This window comes from Sceloporus occidentalis, unplaced genomic scaffold, assembly GCF_023333645.1.
Source record: "Sceloporus occidentalis isolate IW3139 unplaced genomic scaffold, rSceOcc1.0.p SCAF_2, whole genome shotgun sequence".
Classification (NCBI taxonomy): domain Eukaryota; kingdom Metazoa; phylum Chordata; class Lepidosauria; order Squamata; family Phrynosomatidae; genus Sceloporus; species Sceloporus occidentalis.
The window spans coordinates 166,835,229-166,858,067 of NW_028316982.1; the positions used below are offsets into that span (position 1 = coordinate 166,835,229).

Sequence of the window (22,839 nt, forward strand, 5' to 3'; positions counted from 1 at the left end):
ACGGGACTTGAGCATACGCGGATTTTGGTATACGCAGGGGGGGTCCAGAACGGATCCCCCGCGTATACCAAGAACGCACTGTACTGCTAGTACATAAAACCCTCTCTATTTAATATTTATTTTTCTGGAAATAAAGCACAACTCCTGCTATACCTGGGGGAGACTTAACTGCTTCCTTACCCTTAACAAAGAAGGAAACCTGTCTTAGGAATGTGTGTTCCAGGACCACATACAGTGGAACCTCGGGATACGAAATACCCGGGTTACGAAAGTTTTTTCGGGTCCCGAAAAAACTTTTGGTGCTTTTCGGCGCGATTTTACACCAAATCGCGGCTTTTCCCCATTAGCGGCTATGGGGATTCGGCTTGCGAAAGCCGTTCGGGTTACGAAAGCGGCCGCGGAACGAATTAATTTCGTAACCCGAGGCTCCACTGTACCTGACTCTATCTGGAACACGCTCACTTCTCAATTCTGCTTTATTAGGATGTCAGCACTGATATTAGGTATACGTAAAGCTTACAAGGGTTTCCCTAACATCCCATTTGTAAATGAAGAATCTGTAGTACAGCACAAACAGACCTCAGTTAGCAAACCTGTACAGCCTAATTTCACCATCAGTTAAACCAATCTGGACAGACTTGATGTTTGAGGAATCTGCTTTGCTTGTTGTTGTTGATGTTGTTGTTGTGTGCCGTCGAAACTACCATGAGGTTTTCTTGGCAAGATTTGTTCAAAGGTCTGCCATTGCCTTCCCCTGAGGCTGAGAGCATATGACTTGCCCAGTGGGTTTCATGGCTGAGCAGGGAATCAAATCCTGGTGTCCAGAGTCGTCATTCAACACGCAAACCACTACACCACGCTGGCTCCCTTGCATTTTATTACAACCTCAAAATTTACCATCTTGAGCCTTGGTGCAAAAGATATACGGTTAGAATAAAAGAATTGTGAACTCAGGAATCTGAGCACCAGAATTTAACGAAGCTTACTGTCATTCAGAAAAATCTACTTCTTGACAGTTACCAAATACTTTCCTTACTTCTTAGTTCTACAGTATAATTTAGGGTTAGAGGGAAACAATTTTGTTTCTCTTATTTTAAAACACTGACAATTGGAAATCCTTTTCAGTCTGATGTAAATCATCCACTGGACCTTGACTTAAGTCACAAAAGATAAAGATATAGTCTTTCTACCCCCAAATTACTCCTAAACTCTTCTCTTTCATACCTACGTTTTTATGCTTCAAATAGAGACACTTATGCACTGAATCTGGGTTACAAACATTTAGCATACTTCAATCTACTATAGATATGCAATAACATGCAAACTGAACATTTTATTTGCTCTACAGTACCTTAGTATAAATACAAACAGGTTCCTTTCTTTAATTATAACTGATAAAATTTGACTGTAACAAAGATGAGGGAAGACAATCCTATTATAAACACATTTTATCTGTTGTAATTTACAATTGTGTGTTACAGCCAGATACCATTCCCAGACTGTGGGCTAAACCTTGTTTTAATCTCAAATACAGTAGACCCATTTAAATTAACAGGATTGTCAATAAGACTAACGTAAGTCCTATATATTTCAATTGGTCTACTCTAATGGGAACGACAGATGGATTTAGCAGTAACATTTTCAGCAATGATACCATCCATTTGTACATTGTAAGGCAAAGCATGTTAATTATTCCTACTTTGTTCATTGTTTTGCTGAAAGACACATGTGAGTGCTTAATTTTAATGGCAATGTTAAGAAACACCTGCTCGTCTCTCCAAGTATGCAATGTATCTGATAAAAAAACCAAAAAAACCAACAGCATACAGACACTCCAGTGAACTTGCACATCCTTTGCAGCACAGATCTGCTTACAGGAAACCTCAAAAGTTAGCTTACCCTTGAGGCAACAAAAATATGCAGTTCCCTTAGAAGAGGAAAAATCTGTTGCACGCACCACTAATGGTACAGCAATTCTGTACACACATATTTTATTCACATGCCTCTTAATAAACACTGCTAAATGCACTCAGAACACCACACTGCTAAGCCTTAAATAAGGTATTAAATGCATGGACGACAAAGATTACTAGTCTCCTTTCCTACCATTTATCCAGTGATCCTCAATGCAAAGACGTGTGACAATAAGGAAAAGAAGCTCTGGATGCAATATTTTGTCAACCTTTTGCCCTGTTTCAACTCAAATGGTGAGCAGGTGTTCTCTCACACATTGCACAAGCCTGCCATCCCTTTCTTTGGCCCAAACCTGTAATTTCAGCTCATGAACTGCATGCCAACAGTTAGTAAAGCAGTTTATTAGCACTCTGAAATAGTGCTTCTTCAGCTATCTGATATGGCAGTCTGGCAGGGTCCCCCCCTCCCCCCCCAAAAAATATGTGCCAGGGAGCAGAACCATACTTCTACTATTCCTTTATTGGAAATGTACCATGATCCACCACTTTTGAGTAGCAATGCCAGTGCTCTAACAAACAGGTGTGCTGGAGGTCAAGAAAGAACAGGATGACAAAAAGAAAACCCACTGGATGCACCATCGGCGCCTGAAGCTCAATATGTCCAAGACCGAGCTTCTTGTTTTCCTTCCTAAGCCCACCCTTCACTACTCCTTTTCTATTTCTGTCAATAACATCTCTATCCAGCCGGTCCAGGAAGCCCACAGTCTTGGTTTCATATTTGACTCCTCTTTGTCATTTATCCCTCAGATCCAAACTACAGCCAAAGTCTGCAGATTCTTTCTCTACAATATCGCCAAAATCCATCCATATCTCTCAGCTTCTACCGCAAAGACACTGGTCCATGCCCTAGTGGTCTCACGACTAGACTACTGTATCCTCCTCTTGGCAGGGCTTCCTCTCTCTCATCTCCACCCATTAATTTCTGTTCAGTATTCAGCTGCACACATTATTTCACTCGCTCGCCGTTATGATCATGTCTCCCCTCTGTTGTCTTCCCTTCACTGGCTCCCTCTTCCTTTCCGCATCAGGTACAAACTTTTGCTATTCACTTTTAAAGCCCTGCATGGGCTGGGCCCTCTGTATTTAACTGATCTCCCTACATTCCTACTCGCACTCTCCACTCTGGTAGCCAAAGTCTCCTCTCTCAACCCAGGATTTTCTCTGCCCCGTCCCGGATCTGCCCCTTCTCTCTTGCTGCTCCTCATTCCTGGAACCTTCTTCCTCTGCATGCACGGCTCATCACTTCCCTAACCAGCTTTAAGGCTGAGCTGAAAACCATATTGTTTAGGGAAGCGTTCTCAGGGAATTTGTGATTGTCATCTGGCTGTCTGACAGTATTTGATGTGATGTGATTTGTTTGATATTTGATGTTTTTAATTTGTTTTTTCTTTTCTATATGGTAATTTTAACTATTCCTCTTTTAATTGTTATTATTTTAGAATGTACGCCTTGGGCAGGCTTTTATATTCTCTCTAATTTTACCATCTTTGTACAGCGCTGTGTATAATTACAGCGCTTTAGAAATAAAGTTTAATAATAATAATAATAATAATAATAATAACACTTCAAAATAAGCAACGTAATTTCCCGAATCCCCCCCACCGACTCTTAGACAATCCAAACTAGTATGATCCCTCCCCACTACCACCCTCAGCAAAAGAAATTTGTGATCCCCAAGGCATTACTCTACGGCTCCATTCACGGCACTTCCTGTACATCCAAAGTCGATCAAATTCCCCAGTGAATTGACCCTTCTAATGTGAAACCCACACACCCAGTTGCCTCAAGTCAATATTCTGCTACAGAAAAGTAACTGTAGTAGAATTCTGGACTTAAATCCAATTATAAATCCCACCAGAGCAGACTCACTGAATCATTTGAACTCATGCAAGTACTAATGCCATTTAATGGGTCTATTCTAGTTGGAATTAACTACTGGATTTAAACCTTGATAAATTATCATCTTTTCCTTTGCTTTCAGAGAGGAATGTGTGCATGTCCATGTTTTATTCTGACTTTTAAAATCAAATTAACAGTATTTTTTTTAATAGTCAGAAGTATCTGTCTACTCCCCTATCCCACTTGTATTACTATTTCTCTTCATATCTCTCAATTGTGTTATCCTCTTGTTCTGAGGCCATCCCAGAGACGCAAGATAAAACCCATGTTTAGGCTTAAAAGAATAACACTATAGTGCACAATTTCCAACTCCACCCATGTTTTAATGCTATCTGAACAATGAGAAATCAGCAAGCCAAGAGTAAAGTTTTCAAAGAGCTGTAATGCTGCCAGGTTTGTACACTCTTCTACTAATTGCATCAGAAATGGTGGTAACGAACAAGACGTATAGGTTGAGTCTCCCTTCTCTGGAATTCTGAAATCTAAAATACTCCAAAATCTAAAACTTTTTTCAGGAGTGGCTGGGATATTGAGACCTTTGCTTTCTTATGGTTCAATGTACCCAAACGTTGTTTCATGCAAAAATTATTTTAAAATACTGTATAAAATTACCTTCAGGGTATGTGTATAAGATGCATATTGTTGTTTTGTGCCTTGAAGTTGTTTCCAACTTATGGGATCCCAAAGTGAACCTATCGTGGTTTGTTTGGGGTTTTTTTTGGCATGATTTGTTCAGAGGAGGTTTGCTTTCCCCTGAGACTGAGAGTATGTGACTTGCCCAGTGGGTTTCATAGCCATGCCAGGAATCAAACCCTAGTCTCCAGAGTTGTAGTCCAGCAGTCAAACCACTACACCACACTGGCTCATATACAATATATATAAGGTGTATATGAAACATACATGTATTTCATGTTTAGTCTTGGGTCCCATCTCCAAGATATCTCATTATGTACATATACATGTATTCCAAAATCTAGGGGGGGGGGGGGGATCCAAAATCCAAAACACTTCTGGCCCCAAGTATTTTAAAATAAGGGAAACTCAATACACATCTGCAGATGATCAATGAAGTCCTAAATTATAAGGCTACTGTAGCTTTCACCTCAAAAGTGATGGTTAGTCAGCTGTATACTGTCAACTTATCACAACTGTGGGGAAAATACTGATACATATCAAACTTCTAAAAATAATATGATGATAATAATAATAATAATAATAATAATAATTTTTTATTTATATCTGGTTATGTTCTAACGCAAATTAAAAAGAAAATCCTCCAAAATATGCCTTTACGTCTTCTGGAGAAACAGTCATTAAAAAAATACAGAAGACAATACTAGTGGCTCCCATAAAATTATCTGAATCACAAAAAGATATGTTTATCTAAGAACTACCCATCCTTAATAGAAAATCTAATGAAGATATTATCAGTTGAATAAATGCACATTAATTCCACTGCTGTCGACATTATTCAAACTGCAAGCTAGAACAATGAAGAAAGAGAAAGCCATTATTTCTTCCCTATGGCAATATCTATAATCTGACTTCACTGAAAACTCCACAATTTGCAAGAAGATACATTAAGGTACATTCCAAGGCCAAGATTCAACACTTTACTTTGTTACATAGCAGAACAGGAAATTCTTTCCAAACTAGAGATGTGAAGGCCTGGGGGGAAAATCGGAGGGTTTCAATTTATTTCTAAAACTTTTCCCCCCAGAAAAATGGGATGGGGGTTGGGTGGAAGACGAATATAGAATACTTTCTTTTAGAATGTTCATATACCTAGTCCCCCAAAAGAAGTACTAAAAACTATGGCTCCATACAGACAGGCCAAAATAAAGCTGCTTCGGGTCGCTTTGGAGGTATGCTGTTTAAATAATGCATGCATCCTAAGAGTCTGGAAGCTGCACTAAAGCTGCGCTCTAGACCTTAGGACTGGATTGTGGCTTTGGCATGGCTTCCGGACTCTTAGGACACATGGATCATTTAAACAGCATACCTCCAAAGTGACCCGAAGCAGCTTTATTTTGGCCTGTCTGTATGGCGCCTGAGTAACAGGAAGAATTTTATGTAAATCCAAGTACATGAAATCATTACAGTTCCTGGTCTCGCTTTTCCCTTTTCAGTTTTTCCTGCATTCTTTTTAGAGGAATGAGTGCATTGTGGTTGCTTGACACTGTGGAAGACTAGAGGAGAAAAAATAATTTTCTTTATTTTACTAATACTGATTTTCCCCCCTCTTATTATTGAGGACTTTTCCTGTTCCTAATTATCTTGAAAAACTAGCCCTGTTTTGTACACGGCAGATCATCATCAACACCATCACCAATTCCCAATTATTATAAATTCAGTCATAAAATAAATTTAATAATTTTTGTTTAAACTAAGTGTACTTTTATACACCATGATGATTTTATGCCAAATAAAATCATCTAAAGCTTGGATGAGCAACAACAGTGGAATTTGGGGTCACATTTAGGTTTTTAGAAGAGCCTGAGGACTGTACATCTTTATATATTTTTTAAAAAATTAAACTGATTAATATTTTGCTTTAATGGTACACTTTTTAATATATTTATATAAACTAATATATACAAATATCGTATTTAAATATATGCTATTTTATTCATTTCTAATACTGAATATTTTCACTGACTGAATATAAGAGAATAGCACAAACACTTTCAGAGAGTGTTCACAAGCAAGCTGAGGGAACAAAGGAGACAGAGGAAATGCGGTGGGGGGAAAGAGGAAAGAAATTTGCAAAGAAAAGTGACAGGAAGACTAGTACCGGAGAAATACAGAAATGGGAGGCACACCAACCATAGGACATAAAGGAAGAATTATCAGGGATTACAAGAGAAACAAAAGTCCAGAAACAGGAAGGAGGGGGGATCGAAAGATACAGATACAGCACACAAATGGAGAGTAGTGGACAGAAAAAGAAAGCAGGAGTGTTTCTCTTGCTTTAGATTGTGCTGATACGTTTGCGTCATGCCGTGGCAAGCTGTAGCAAGCACTACTAGTGCTGTCTAGGCTCTGGGACCTCTTCACTTTGATGGTGGGGAAGGCTGTGACTAATAGGTCACAGGGGCCTGTGAGCCACATTTTGGCCATCACTGTTCTAGAGCAACAAAATGAATTTCAATCTATAAAGGGTGCTAACATTGATTTTTCCTCCTACTCCTACTGAAGCACTGTTAACAAAAAATCCTCCTGCAGCTTTCAGAGTCCTTTAAAGCCAGTGTTAAGGTTCACAGTGGGTTACAGGAGAAAGGGGACATGCTCAATGTTGGTGAAAGTGGCAAGACAGAGCAGATTTTGGCCTTGGATCCTGGCCATTATCTTATAATTTTTTTCTTCCAAAGAAACCTATGGTAATAATTTCATTTTATTATTGCAAGGATCATGACGAAGGTTAACTGAGAAACAGTGACTACCTAGGTCTGAAATATTATATTTAATGTTCTCTCCCAAATTCAAGTCATGTAATAATGTTGAACAGCTAATTTGAAACAAAAACTAGAACACTACAGGCTTATCCCTTGCCATCAAAATGCTGAACTAAACTAAACTAAAAGAACTGTCCTTAATTCCCTTCACAGAAAGGGAGATTTACACCATTTTGAGGTGAAAACCAGGGATTCTATGTACTACTCATTTCTCCCATTGTTGTTGTATACCCTCATGTCATTTCTGACTCAAGCAGATGCAAAGGAGAATCTATGACAGGGGTTTTCTTGTCAAGATTCGTTCAGAGGGGGTTTCCCTTTGACTTCCTCCAAGTCTGACAGTGTGACTTGCCCAAGGTCACCCAAAAGGTTTCCGTGGAGGAGCATGGATTTGAACCCTGGTCTCCAGAGTCGTAGTCCAACACTCAAACCACTACATCATGCTGGCTCCCACAGAGCAGCAATTTCCAAGAAGGAAAATACACATTGCCTAGAATTTACATAGTTTATCACAACACACATACATGGGTTGGAAAGCTGCTGATCTAGTTATCATATTGAGGTCACTGTTAACCTGATCTTGAAGATTGCAAGTCAGTAAAGAAAAGTTCTCAATATCATTTTAAAAAAACCCTAAATTCAACTGTTATTTTAAGAACTGCAGTTCATTTCACTGAACTTCCTTTAAAAAAAAAAACAGGTTTGAGCCCCTGCAAAATTAAACAGAGAGACATATCCTGTTGAATTTGTCTACACATCTAAAGCCAACTGAATTTGGGTGCTATGTATTCCCATCAAGAAGCTGCTTCACAACCTACACCAGGACTGGAGAAATTCACAGTGACTTAACTCAATAAGTCATCTCGATGCTCAGCTTCATCATAGGTTTAGTCTTCCTTATCTAAAATATTTGGGAGCTGAAGTGTTTTGCACTTCAGAGTGTTTTTGAACTTTGGAATATTTGCATGTACATAACTTGTACAGTTAAAGGCAAAGATATCTTCGAGAAGGACCCAAGTCTATAATTCATTTATGTTTCATATACACCTTATACACATAATAAATGCACACAGCATATACACATAGTGTAAGGTAGTTTTATACATATATATTTGTAGTTTTATAGATAATATTTTTAATAATTTTGTGCATGAAACAAAGTTTGTGTATGGAATCATCAGAAACCAATGGTGTTATTATTTCAGCCAAACACACACACAAATTTTGGATTTTCAAATATTTTGGATTTCAAAATTCTGGATAAGGGAGAATCAGCCTGAATATGGTACAAAACTTTGAAAAGAACTAAACAGTCAATTAAATTGCTAAGTTTAAGACATCAGTTTAAAAATGATTAAAAATACATAAACACATAAAACATATGCATGTACTACATACTGCAGTGGGCCCTTGGTATCCACTGGGGTTTGCTTCCAGGAACAAAATCCATGTATGCTCAAGTCCCATTAAATACAATGGCATAATAAAATGATGCGTCTCCTATATAAAACAGCAAATTGAAGGTTTGCTTTTGGAAATTTATATATTTTAAAAAATATTTTCTAGCTGTGGATCGTTGAGTCTGTGGGTAATGGCTGACTACCTATCCTTTCCTTTCCTCCTCCACCAAAAAAGACAGTTGTTGCACATCCCTCTACCTGTACAGTGAAAGGCAAAGTCTGTGTAATGTATAAGTTAATTTTGGGGGTCAGGATCCCTCAAAATATAGTACCCTATTCACACAAATATGGTGGGGACGAGGGGGACAGGGTGGGAATACAGTTCTAGTATTAATATAATTACCTATATTTTATGAAGTTTGAAAGAAGAAAGTGTGACCAGAAGATTCGGTTAATCCTAGATATATCAAAAGTCTAAATGAGCCTACCATTAAATGTCAAGAAGCTTTAAAGATGAGCAACTGCTAGAATTATACTGCTTCTGCCAAGCAGCAAAATTGTGCCACTAAGACTTTTGTTTCTGTAGAAAAATAACCCAATCTGCTCTGACCTTTAAGAGGGAAAAAGGCTAAGGCTACCAACAGCTTTCTAACATGAAGGTTGAACAGGTCCTACTTAAAAAAGGTCACTGCTAGAAAGTGTAGTATTAGGAGAATCAGAGTACACACAGCTTTCCTGAAAAAAGGGGGTGGGTGGGTGGAAAGTGGGGTAGGGGTTGCCACATTTGTGTATTTAAAATAAACAGACCTGTAATCATTTGCCACAAGGCTACCATTGGCAATATAGAGCAATGTTATCCACTCGATCAACATGTATACCCAAAAATATACAAATGATCAAACCAGGGTTACCTAGGAAGAATTTCTAGCTGCATAAACAGCAATTTCTGCAACAGAGAACAGAACACAGAAAGAAATGTCTCTGTACAAGAATATCTGTACCTAGAAATCTCCCTTCCATCACTGTCTCCTTGGTTTGCAAAACAGCTGTTCTATGCAGAGGGCTGAGTAAGTATTTCTGTCTAAAAATGGAAGCAACTAAAAAAGGCACCAGCTATGAAGGGTGTGGGCAGAATCCTGCATGAGAACTGCAAAACAAGCCCCCTCTAGATATTGTTACTTGCATCAGATCTATCTATCTATCTATCTATCTATCTATCTATCCATCCATCCAAGTGGTAGCAATAAAGAAGCAGTGGATTACACTTCTAGTATGTGTACAACACAGGGTGAATGCATCAAAAATTGGAAAGTGGGGAAGAAGAGTAAGAAAGGGAAGGGGACTATTCTGGGTAAAATCAGAAAAATTGAAGAGGGGAAGTATCTGTGCTTAAAATTTACCCAACAAATATAGCAAAGACAAAGAAAAATTACCAGTGTATCATCACCCCTTGGCATGAGAGATGGAAGAGATGAAATGGGAACTGAAGAGGAGATATCTTGGATGTGTACTGAAGAAGGAAGATAACCATTTAAATTACCAGAAAGGAAATTTTACCTTCCAGTTCTGCAGTTCAAGAGCAACTGAAGAGTCTTCAGGACAGAAATTACCTTCTTCCTATTTACATAACACTATAAACCCTATAAGATGGTTCCAGTGCACATGATAAAAACACCAATATTCACAGAGACCTTTTTTATTTCTATGCCAATGTTCAAACATATCTTTCCCCCTTCTGGTCTTTATGTGCACTACGGCGCGTTACAGACCGCCCAAAAGAGGCGCCTCCTCGGCGCCTCTCTGCGCCACAGCATACAAATTGTGCGGTGCAGCTGCGCAGCAAAGAAGGACCGCAAAAAAGCGGCTCCTTCTTGCGGCGCCGCAAAGCCCCAAAGACAACGCTGTTACGTCGCAGCTGCACAGCTCCGTCTGGAAGCTGCACAGCTGTGACGTGACAGAAACGCACGCCGTATGTATGGTGAGGCAACCCTAGCACGTCGTGGACGCGCTGCAAAGGGCCCGTCTGTAATGCGCCAATGTAAACAAAAGTTTACCCACCACCTCAAATGCCAGGTGCTGCAGCCATGAGGCCATAGAGGAATTTCTTGAGAACCCCAATTTGATCATTATCAGAGAACAAGTATCATAAATTGACTGTTATTCCTCTTTAGTACTATTGCTCCATCACCCCACCCATGACTGCCTGAGGAGCAACCTGTCCCATTTCAGTTGAAAATTAGGACTCCCTTTCCTTACTCCCTTCAAATCCATCTTTTAGGCCTTGTCTACTTTGAAGCATTTCCTCTCAGAGGAAGGAAGATTAAGGATTCCATACAAACTAAATGTTCACTTGAAGCAAGGGATGCAGTGCGGCAGGTGAGTTTGAAATATCACCCACCCCATTTGAGAGATCAGCAAATGCCTTATTTCACAGTTCAGACCAATCTTAACCCTTTTCTTGTAATGACTGAATAGCACCTTGAATCAAATCCACTGTGAGCAGGGATTTCCTTGTAAGGTAAGGGATCAGTGACCCTCTGCTGGCCATGAACCAGAGTCACAAAGGCTCTGTGTGGTAGGTATGGTAAGGTCTGATCCTTTCAAACAGTTAGATCTCACTTCCATTAGAAGAAAAAGGGGAAAAAAAGAGGAGAACTCCAGGTCTCTTGGCTATTTCCCCTGAAGTGGTCAAAAATTCTGAACTAAGAGACTGATCTGACCTCATTTGTTCTCCTGGCCTACATGAAAAAGACATACTGGTTGTTATCAGTTCAATTTTTATAGAAGTACTCTAGTGCTTTCATATTAGGGGGGGGCATTCACTGCTCTGAAGTGTGAATTTAACCTTGGTCTTACATTCAATGACAAAGCTTCAAAATTTCACATACTGCTATTTTATTACTAATCTGCTGGAACACCATTACCTACTTTCCAAAGGATTTCACAACATGCTTTCTATAAATGCTATGATTGACCTTCTGTTCCCCATCAGGAAAACATGTATTCAGTCCCATGTTATAATCAGAATGTTGCAGGTATTTTATAGCAGAACGATACTACTATATGGAAAGAAAATAAAATCTTTTGTGGATGCCATTTGTCTAAGTCACTTAATCAATTCTGAATTCACGAATGCAACACAATCCTGAAAACTAGCTCTACCTCAAATCATGCTCATTTTTTCTTAAACTGGTTTGAGCACTTTCATTCACAGGCTCATAGGATCTTAGAGCCAAATAGGACCACGACAACCATCTAGTTTCTTTCTATTAATTAGTTTTGTTTTGACTGAAATGTGTATATGCAGACCGGGGTGATGGGTGAATTACTTGGTCTTCTGCTAAAAGTAGCCATTCCACTTACACCAGAAAGGCTGGCAAGATAATGACCTGCTGTGCAACCCTGGCTGAAGGTTCCTTGAGGGGTACCAAGAAGATGTTGCAACATCATCTCTGCTGCCACCTTTTCCATCCTGAACAGAGCCAGAAGACAGAATGGATGGACAAAACTGGTTAGAGATATGTATGGCAACTCTGGCCAGTACTCCATCTTCTCCTCCATCCCCAGCCCTTTTCTGGGAAACAGATTACCTTCCACATGTGTGTAAGCCAATGCCAACATCACTTTCTACCTTAACTAACATGAGGGAAGGGGATCGTGACCCTTAAAATGGGTTCACTCCTCCACCACTCAACAAGAATCCACCTCATAGCAAGCACTTTGTCATCCCAAAGGTACTTAGGATGCTGGGCTTTCCCTTTCCCAGCTGTTTTAGGCAGAGTGCTGCATTTTTCTACTACGCAAGCCAATGGACACAGCACTGTGCATGCCATATGATGAAAATTGTGATTCTGTACATATCTTTCCAGAAGGTCAATGGAGCTTTTTCTTAGGTAAGTGCATATACAACTGCAGCCTTAATCATAGTAAAGGCAACTGCATAAAATCCTAAGAATTGGTACAGATTTCTTAAAAGTTTCAAAATGTTCATATGATTTGCTTTGTATGGTTATTGAGCTCTACAAAGAAGGTTGGCTTCTGGACTATTTTAACTATGTGCATTTGATGTGTTTTTAAACAATGTTTTTGATGTTTTTATACTGTGTATGTCACCTAGGCAGTCCTAGTAGGCTAAGAAGCCATAAACAAATACTGTTTGCCCTTTGGATCCACTGGGTTTCAGTTCTGAGACTCCTTGCAGAAATGAACTAGGTGAATAATCACATCACATATTAAATGGCAGCAATGTGAATGTGTAAGCTTCAGTGTGACTGCATTCACATCACCACCATTTAATAATATGGGGCATGATGATCCACAAATGATCAAATTCACAGATGTGAAGTGTACAGCTCTGAAGGGCCAACTGTATATTAAACTGCCTCTTCTTACCACGTTCCAATTTTTTAAAAAAATCTTTTTTATATAAAAAAAAGTCCAAAAGGAACAAGCAAATTGCTTCTAACAGCTTGCATAGGCCCTGGATGAGAATGAGGAACAACAAAATATGATTTCCATGCTCAACTGAAAGAAAGATGGCAAAGGATACTGTGCCTGTTGCTGGCAATGAATTTAGGCAAGGAAAGAAACAATAAATGACACCAAACTAGAAGAAAACACAGCCATAAGTTACAGAATAAAGCCATGTGTGTGTTTTCGCCAATGGAGTTCTGTATTGTTTCTCTGCAACTTAGAAACATCAGTTTACAAGGCAAGCCATAGAGGGAAGGAAGTATTCTGATTCTGACAAACCACAAGCGCTTGACCCATCCCGCCTGTTCAGCAGAGGTAAAAAGTGACAGCTGCTCATGGCTTAGGCTGTGGGAGAGGAGTGGAGACAATACCAAACCATGTAGTGGACTGACCCAGTGCAGAGAGGCCTTATGAAAACCTGCTCCATTAAAGTGAGGATCAGAGAGTCAATCCCAAACCACCTTCAACTAAGTATCTAGCCTGATGCATCAGATACATGCAGAAAACACAGGAATATCTGTAAAGCATGTGTGAGAGAGCGAGCAGTGGACATACAAGCAGAGTTCTTCAAAGAAACCTAAAAAGCAAGAATAAGCAAAGTGTGGCCCTTCAAATGTTGGAGTGTAACTTCCCATAGCCCTTGCTAAGACAACCAATTGTGGAGGAGGATGGTAACAGCCTAGCAATGTCTAGAGGACCACACAATTTCCACCCTGGTTGTAAAGCCTCATAATGCTGTCTTTGCTAAGCTCCTTCACAGCTGACTGAAATGACTGAAAACACTAGAAATCCAAGCCAAACTTCATTGCTAAGCAATGGAAATGGGTGTCTTGTGATACACTTTAGTTCAAGTGTGGTATATCTCCTCTGGGAATTAGAGAAGTAACTGTCCACTGCATGCATTTTCCTTGTGTAAAACCAAATGCTTATCACTGCAAGCAACACTACCATTTTGAGACTGGTACTCTTGCAGACTGCTATAATCTCAGAAAAAGTGATCTCAGATGATCACCATCTTTGTAAATCCAAAAACTGGTTGATGTTAGGAGAAATATTGTTCTCTTTCTGGTATGCAGAAGATTTCTTTTATAATGAAACAGGCTGTTTCTAGCTATGAGCCAGTGCCACTGGGCCACCAGCCAAGACTGAAGCACTGTTACACTTGAGGTGCCGGTTTTCCATTATTTGCCGCCATTATTGTTACTTGATGAGAAATCTCTTGCCAGTATCTGAAGCAAAGTAGAAAAAAATGGAACTGCTATGAGTTATATGAGATTGCTACAGTGTGCTGAAGTTTTAAAGGTTACTGTATACAATTTGTGAAGTGTGACATTTTTATATTCTCACAGAGGGTTAATTAATAGGATTAGTAATTTTTTGTCTTCAGTCACTGCAGCCCTATGCTATGGGTTCCAGAAAGCCATTTATTCTTTAGGTAGTTAGGTGATGGATTTTGCTTTTTAATTATACACTTTTATCATAATGGAAAATTTATCTGACTATATCAATTTATTCATAAGCAGAAATGACCTTATGGCTTCATGTATTCATGTATGCTGTAAATATCAATCTTCAACAGGTTACAGGTAAATTCAGTAGATAGTAACTAGTTCATTCTTTTAAAAAAATTACAGCATTAAGGTATAACATACATTATCAGCGTATAAAAAAGACCTTCCACAGTCCTTACTGAGTTGATTTTATTTAAGACAGGCTCAGCTGTTCAGAATCTAGAGTCTTTTAAACATGCAGATATTAAAAGGTTTTGGAAACAGTCATATGTTCTTCCAAGCTCTGCTAGTTATTCTTTATGTAATCTTCTTTAGATAACAGAGATTTAGCATATCAAAAAGAATCATCATTCCACAGTGTAGGTGTAAAAATCTAGCAAGCCTGAAAAAATGTACTTGAAACGTAATATGAATGGCTTTTTATTGGTTTCCTCTTTCTTCCCCAAACTCCTTGCACCAGAAGGTATTTACTGGCCAAAGTAAGGGAAGCTCCCACTGGTTCTTCTCCATTAGGAACATGGCTGCTTCACATGCATGCTTTGTTTGTGCAATCACCTTCCCAGTCAATTCCTTCTGGAGACACAGGTGATCACCATGAGCAACATAAGCAACACCTCAAGACAAAATATATACCTGTGACTCTTATGGTTGTATTATTTCCCCTTCTCCTGTATCTTTAATACCTTTGCTTGATGAAGAAGCCAGTAGAGCTTTAAAATCTTGCATAATGTATTTCATACATTTTAGATGGCCCAATAGAAGTATCACTGTTTTGTAGATTTTGAAGTTTGTTAACATCAATACTGAACTTTGGTTTTCTGTTTATCTTTCCCTAGCTTGCTTCTCTTCTTTGGCTCCCAAGCCAGTTTTGCTGCCAATGTGCCACTTTGTCCCTGGTTGCTTTCCGACTACAGCATCATTATGTCTTTCTAGCTCATTCTGATTCTGCAAGGTAAGCAACACACCACAACATCCTTTCACATGATCAGAGAAGTACCCACATAATCCCCAAATGCTCATTATCACAGCTGTGACAATACAGACTCTGGAAGAAAGCACAGTTCATAGTAACAGACTCAGTAATAAAGTCCAAGGTAGTATGAATGATAGTTACAACTCTGCTAGGAATGTGGATGACAGGAAATGTCACTGCACACATACAACTGGTCCTCTGTATCCACAGATTTTGCATCCATGGATTCCACCATCCACTGCTTGAAAATAGTCCCCCCAAAATAATTCTAAAGAATTGAGCATCTATGGATTTTGGTATCCATGGGGTGTCCTAGAACCAAACACAGTGTGTACCAAGGGTACACTCTCTCTCTCTGTGTGTGTGTGTGTGTGTGTGTGTGTAAAATAAATAGAATCTGCATTACTTGAAGTTGTATTAACATTGTCATTCAACTTCTTAACAAGGCCAATATTATAAATCTACTCATTCTTTCCTCATTTGGGATTATGGTAGCAACATTAAGATAACTGATGAGATCATGTGAGTGCTTACTCTTATGCTCATTATCACATGAAAACATGTTCAGACCAAATTCTACTCACAAAGGTAGCAAAGTCAAATATGTGACATACTCCATAAATGTGCAGGTTCCATAGACTGCAAGGTTATGTGACAGTAAGTGAATAGTTGCATTCTTTTCTCTAGCAATGAACATGAAAGCACAGTAGAAGAATTACAGTGTTTCTTAGCTCAAATGTTGGTTTACAGGGAAGAATGGAAGTATTCTCAGGATCACTCAAAAGAAATACGGTTCTTTAACCCTTTGTCAACAATAACAGAAGTCCTACAACAGTTTCTTTCTTATTTGTCTCATCCCATGTTTCACTGGCTAGCCAGCCGCAGCTGAATTCCCTAAGAGAAGCTTTTCCTACCCAGGAACTTTCTTTTGCTGTTCTCTCTACAATGCAGAGTAACAATGACATCCTGAACTATATTTCAGAATGAACAGTTATGATGGAAGCCTCTGTTTAAAGAGTACTTTGACTGTTTCAGTTTGAATAGCTGTATGCGTTAAGGGTTGGTCCTGGAGGTTAAGTTTGTGGGTAGAAGAGCCTCTAGGTATCTAAGTCTACAATAATGTAAAATTACTGCCACTACTATGGGCTAAAGTGTTAAAAGTAGATCACTATATAGAGTAGACCAAATGAAATGAATGGGACTTCATTTTCATTCCATTGTGATTAGCAATTAATTTAAGTCTCACTGATTTAAATAGGTGTACTCTAGGTAGGACTGGATTTAGCCCCATATATTTTATCTCTACTGTGTGTTTGAGAAAGCATACATTAAAAATTCTAAGTAATTTTTCTTTTCTTAAATTAACTGCATGTTAGTTTTGGTAATGAACTACACCGAAAAAAATCTAGTTTCACAAGCAACTCAGTATTTTAAAAAATACCCACTAAATATATAAACTATTCACGCATATGATTAAAAGAAGTTTCATGCCAGAGGATACTTTCATCTGTCTGGAATTATTCTTCAGTCTGCAATCATAGGCATCTCAACTTATAGAGAAGTTCTGAAAAACTGAAAGAGACTGTCAATGCCCATTTACTTAAATTAAAACAAACTTACCTTTGGCACAACTCAAGATCCAGACAATGAAAGTTAAGTCTTGATCAAAATTATGCTTCCAAGATTCTGAAACAAAGAGAAATACTTTCAATGAAAAACTTAAAGATGACCCCCCAAAAAATTAATCATACTGGCTTATTAGCATGTTTTAATGTTTTGATTTTAAATTAATATAAAGTAGAATGTACACACAATCTTAATATTTACAGAAATAAAGAAAGAACTAGGAGGTTAAAGTCACTTTAATTCATGCAATGTTATTTGCTAATCAATTTTCAAATATATAGTTTAAAAAGAAGTGAATTTAAAACATGAGTAGCACAATCCGATATTCATCTACTCAAAAGTAAAACCCCATTGGTTTTTGAGGTTTTGCTTATATTTGTGTTTTGTTTTTTTCTTTTGTTTGTTGTTTTGTATGTTCACTAATATTGTGATTGTTAAATAAGTGTTTTGTTAATGCACCAATAAAATTTATTATATAAAAAAAAGTAAACCCCCATCAATTACATCCTTAATTGACAAACTGTGGGCTACAAATGATACCCAAACTCTGGTCCTCCTGGTGTTTTGAGCTTCAGCTCCCAGAAGCCTCAGGCATGTTGACCAATGGTCAGGGATTCTGGGAGTTGAAGTCTAAAACATCTGGAAGGCCAGAGTCTTGAGGATCAGTGGGCTAAACTAAGCATTCTGTGGAGCTCATAGTCGAACTTTTCTCCCTTCAACTTTCCGTATGTCCAAAACCTTTTTCCAGGGCATTTTCCAGTTTACATAGCTGCGATAAGCATGGGGAGGGGGTACTCAGAAGAATCATACTCCAAGTTCCATTGGTTCTGTTGTTCTGCCAGCAGAACACCACCAGTGAATATTCTCCTATAACTTTTGCCTTTTCTTTCTGTTGTTTCAAACTGTTGCTTTTAAACAAACTGAAAAGAATATAAAGAACAAATGGGTAATCGTGCCTGAGAGATTCTTGAATTGTCCACAGGATGTTGCAAGGATCAAGTCCAAGTGACTCACAGATCTCTCTGTACACTGCCAAATCTATGAAAGAGAGATGCGAATTTGACCTGAAGATATGTAGTCTCTTTTTGTGGGGCCAAAAACACATTTCCTCATTTCAGAGCAAATAGCAATAGCAATTACATTTCTATATCTGTAAGCAATTGCCCCATCAAGCTGGGTACTCATTTTATCAACCTACAAAAGGATGGAAGACTGAATCAACCCTGGAGCCCTGGGTTCAAACTCACAACTTGTGGCTGCAATACCCGCTATTAACCACTGTGCCACTGTGGGATGCTCCTCTCTTCACTCTAGATCTAATCCAGTTTTTTTAAAAAACAAAAATCCTGCTTGTCTCTTTTGGAGCTCTAACTCATTATCTCATTCAGCCTGTTTGTACTGGTTCACCCAACTGGCTGTTTTGGTTGGGTTCACCAAGAACTGGGTTCACCCTCTAACTGGTGCATGTTTTGAGTCATTCTCAGCTGACTTCTCTAGCAACAACAGCAGCAGACCCAAAACCTTGCCCAACCAGCCCGAGTTTTGGGTTGCCAAGGACAGCTAAGGAAGAGTAGAAACAGGAATCAATCACCACTTCACAGGCAGCCCCAAATGGGGAAAGAAAAGTAGGTGAGAAAGGAGGGAGATGGAGGGTGGACAAAGAAGGAAGGGGTTGGTCATTCAGAGAGTGCCCAACCAAGATCCCTCCCCTCCCCACTGATGCAGGCAAATGTGCATCTACATACATTACTCCAATGATGATTCACTCACCCAACTGAAATGTTTTGGATAATATGCAAAAAATATATACTTTATAAACAGAACCAGTTGTTAATTCTCAAAGACACAACTGGCTCTAATGCTGAGAAACTGAGTTTTTTTAAAAGGGTAAGGGCTTGTTCAATAATATGATGTAATATTTTGAACAAAGAGCTAGCTGCAGACACACCGATAACTTCATTTAGGCACACCCTTAAATGACCGAGGAGGTCTCTCCTCTAGAACGCTTGTTCAGACTGAACTACTCAGCAAGGTATTCAGAAACTGCTTTTGACTTTTGAGATTACCCCATTCCTGAGTGTATGCAATGGTGTTTACTCATATGCCTCTCATCACTCCTCCCCCCCACCACCACATAAGCTTGTAATGTGGGATGCTGCATTTTCACCAGACAAATGGCCTCAAAAACAACATTTTATTAAATCATTGTCTTCCCTTAGTTGAAAGCATTTCCAATCATACAGGTCAGGATATCTGATTTTTGCTGACTGCACTAGAATCATAGAATCATAGAGTTTGAAGAGACCGCAAGGGCCATCCAGTCCAACCCCCTGCCATGCAGGAAATCCAGATCAAAGCATCCCCGACAGATGGCCATCCAGCCTCTGTTTGAAGACCTCCAAGGAGGGAGACTCCACTACACTTCTAGGAAGTGTGTTCCACTGTTGAACAGCCCTTACTGTCAGGAAATTCCTCCTAATGTTGAGGTGGAATCTCTTTTCCGGTAGCTTGCATCCATTGCTCCGGGTCCTAGTCTCTGGAGCAGCAGAAAACAAGCTTGCTCCCTCCTCAATATGACATCCCTTCAAATATTTAAATAGGGCTATCATATCACCTCTTAACCTTCTTTTCTCCAGGCTAAACATACCCAGCTCCCAAGGCACTGAGGAAAGAGGAAGGAGCATCTGTGTGCCTGTTCCCCTTCCCCAATGCCTGGGCTAGCTCCACAAGCATCTGAGAGGGGGGAGGGTAGGGCAGGCCACGTCCACCCCAGCACTTCCATTGGGTGACACCAACACTTGGAACGCCACTGTTGGAGATTGATTTATTTTAGCACAACCTTTTGATACTATCAGTCTCACAGATGTTGCCAGATTATTCTCTCAAGCACCTTTTTTTCTTCACAGGCCAATGCTGGCACAGTCTAACAGGACTATCTCTTTGAGAACACCACTGTGATAAAAGGTCAACTTTAAAATTACACATTCCTTTCAGCATTTGCAGTATCTCTTCAATCATACTAGTTTCCATGAAGTGGGGGATGGGGGAACAACAGAGTCATATTCAAGTGGAAGGATAAAGACAGTAGGTTGTGTTTAACTTTTGTTATTGTGCTAATGAAATGACCTTTTGAGTAACCAGAAACACTCTGTCAGCAGAAAAGAGGGGAAAGAGGTTTGTCTATTTGTACTTATTTGCAATTCGCACTATCCTACTTTGCAGCTCTGGAGCTGATCTAAAAGGAAAGAACAGAAGCTGAAGAGGTAATGGGAAATCACCAAAAACTACGTCCCCCAGTAGAAGTAGTGGAAATCTCCAATGGCACAGAAAGTGTTGCATCAATAGAATGATACCAATTGGATACAAAACTGCTGCCAAGCCTTCTGCATGATCCAAATGAAATAAAAACATCTAGAATCTAAAAGAAGCAGCTTTCCAAAGCAGAGGGATGCATAGGTACCCCAAGATAGTGCCTGGCATGCAGGTTTAATCTCAGCTGTTCATGTCTTAAATATCATACCAAACATCTATTGAAATATAGTCAGCCCTCCGTATTCCTAGGTTCAACCATCCATGGCTTGAAATACATTTTTTAAAAAAACATTCCAAAAAGGAAAGCTTGATGTTGCCATTTTATATAAGTGACTCCATTTTACTATGCCACTGTATTTAATGGGACCTGAGCATCTATGGATTTTGATACCCACAAGAGTCCTGGAATCAAACCCCAGTGGATACCAAGGGCCCACTGTACAACTGGCTCATAAAAGGGAATGCTTTTCTCCTTGTTATCCATAAATGATTGGCTTGAGGTAAAAATCAGCCCTGAAAAGGTTTAAGCTTGAATGGGTTTAGCTTTGCAAACATAAGAACAATTGAAGAGAACTTGTCATGAAGAGCATTAAGCAAGTTTAACAGCATGCTATTTTCCTAATTCACTCAACAATATCTGACCATCTAGCAAACCCTAAAAAAATAAAATTAGGCATACTAGTATTCTTGACTACAGCAAAATTGACTCGTGGATTGACCAAAAAGAAAGCTTTCTTCTCTGGACTCCAGTAACTCCCTCCTTTTCAAAGTTCATCTTTATTGTATTTTGCATTTTTATTTTACTAGACTTGTGTCAAAGACTGATGACAGAACATAGTAAATCCCCAAACAATATTCTGCTAGAGATTTGCTATAGCGTCTGTCTCATCTGTCAATCTAATGGCATCTTTAAAGCTATTTGAATACAATATTTGAGCACAAATCCAATCATGTCATTTCTGTTTCAGAACTCTGAGAATGTCCTATAGGATTAGATGTGGAAATCATACTAAAATATGGATTAACTCCATAAATAGTCCTGACACTTGAACACAAACAATGCTACATCTTGATTTTGAACATGTAAGGAAAAGGACACATTTTGGAAACTATATACTAAAAACAAGCCTATAGTGTTCAATTCTGTTGTTGGTACAAACTTCATGCATTTGTAATAAGATAAAAATCAATCTTCCTGTAATTAATGTTTATTTTAATATGCATACACATACAAACATAAATAAACGACACTCGAAATAAATAAAACCTTCAGCTATCAAAACAGAATTAATAATATTTACTTACAAAACAGAAAAGTTCTTCTGAACACTAAATTGAATCCAGATTAAGTCATCCTTGAAGGAGACCCACTGAAATCAATGGGACTTCAGTTAGAGCAAGTTAGTGATTTCTTAGGTATAACTAAATAAAATACAGAGCTAGTGTAATGTAGTGGTTTTGAGTGTTGGACTAAGACTCTGGAGATCAGGGTTCAATCTCCTACTCTAGCATAAATATCCACTGGGTGACTTGAGTAAATCACACTCTCTCAGGCTCACAGGATGGTGATGACTAACCCCCTCTGAGGAAACATGTGAAGAAAACCCTGTGATAGAGTTGCTATGAGTAAAAAAATGACTTAAAGGCACACAATAACAACAACAAATGTCTTTGTGAACCCTACTGCTGGTCCCAACTATCAGTTTCTTAAATGATGAGTTAACATATATGTAAATCCCATTGATTCAATGAATCTAGTCAGGTTGAAACTACCAATAACACTAAGGCCATAAAGTTTTTGAGATTACTTTCAATATAACTATTCTTCAATTACACACATTCCTGAGATGATATCATCATTTTGTAGATTTTTCCATGCCTAAATTGCACTATTTACTAGATGTGAGCACTTGAAACTGTTGAAAAGGGTATAATTTTAACTCATTATGCTCTTGATTGACCACTCCACGCAGCAATATATGGAACAATAGCTGTTTTGCACATATTGTTTTAACAGCCTATTCAATTAATACATGAAGTTTTCCATCAAGAAAATCCTTACTCTGGGAGCTTTCTATCAAATATATAAGAAGAATGCCTTTGCCTGGGAATATATTTTATTCTTTCTACCTGCTCTTGTTTACTTTGTTTATATGGGACTAGGCATCAGCTGTGTCTTTTAAATGTTGCATTAATATAAAATAATGTAGATATTGC

At 38.7% G+C, this 22,839-nt stretch overlaps 1 protein-coding gene across 5 annotated transcripts in view; it reads right to left on the reverse strand.

Annotated features, from left to right (window-relative positions):
- Nucleotides 1-22,839, reverse strand: part of NCK2 (NCK adaptor protein 2) — a 77,857-nt gene that overhangs the window by 27,709 nt on the left and 27,309 nt on the right. For 2 of the 5 annotated variants that reach the window (XM_089511380.1, XM_089511382.1), the window contains exon 2: nucleotides 17,305-17,370. The gene's annotated coding sequence lies outside the window, so the exon portion shown is untranslated. Of the gene's footprint in view, nucleotides 1-15,394; nucleotides 15,657-17,304; nucleotides 17,371-18,266; nucleotides 18,349-22,839 lie in introns of those variants that run through there. The other 3 variants (XM_089511384.1, XM_089511383.1, XM_089511381.1) reach the window with 3 other exon arrangements.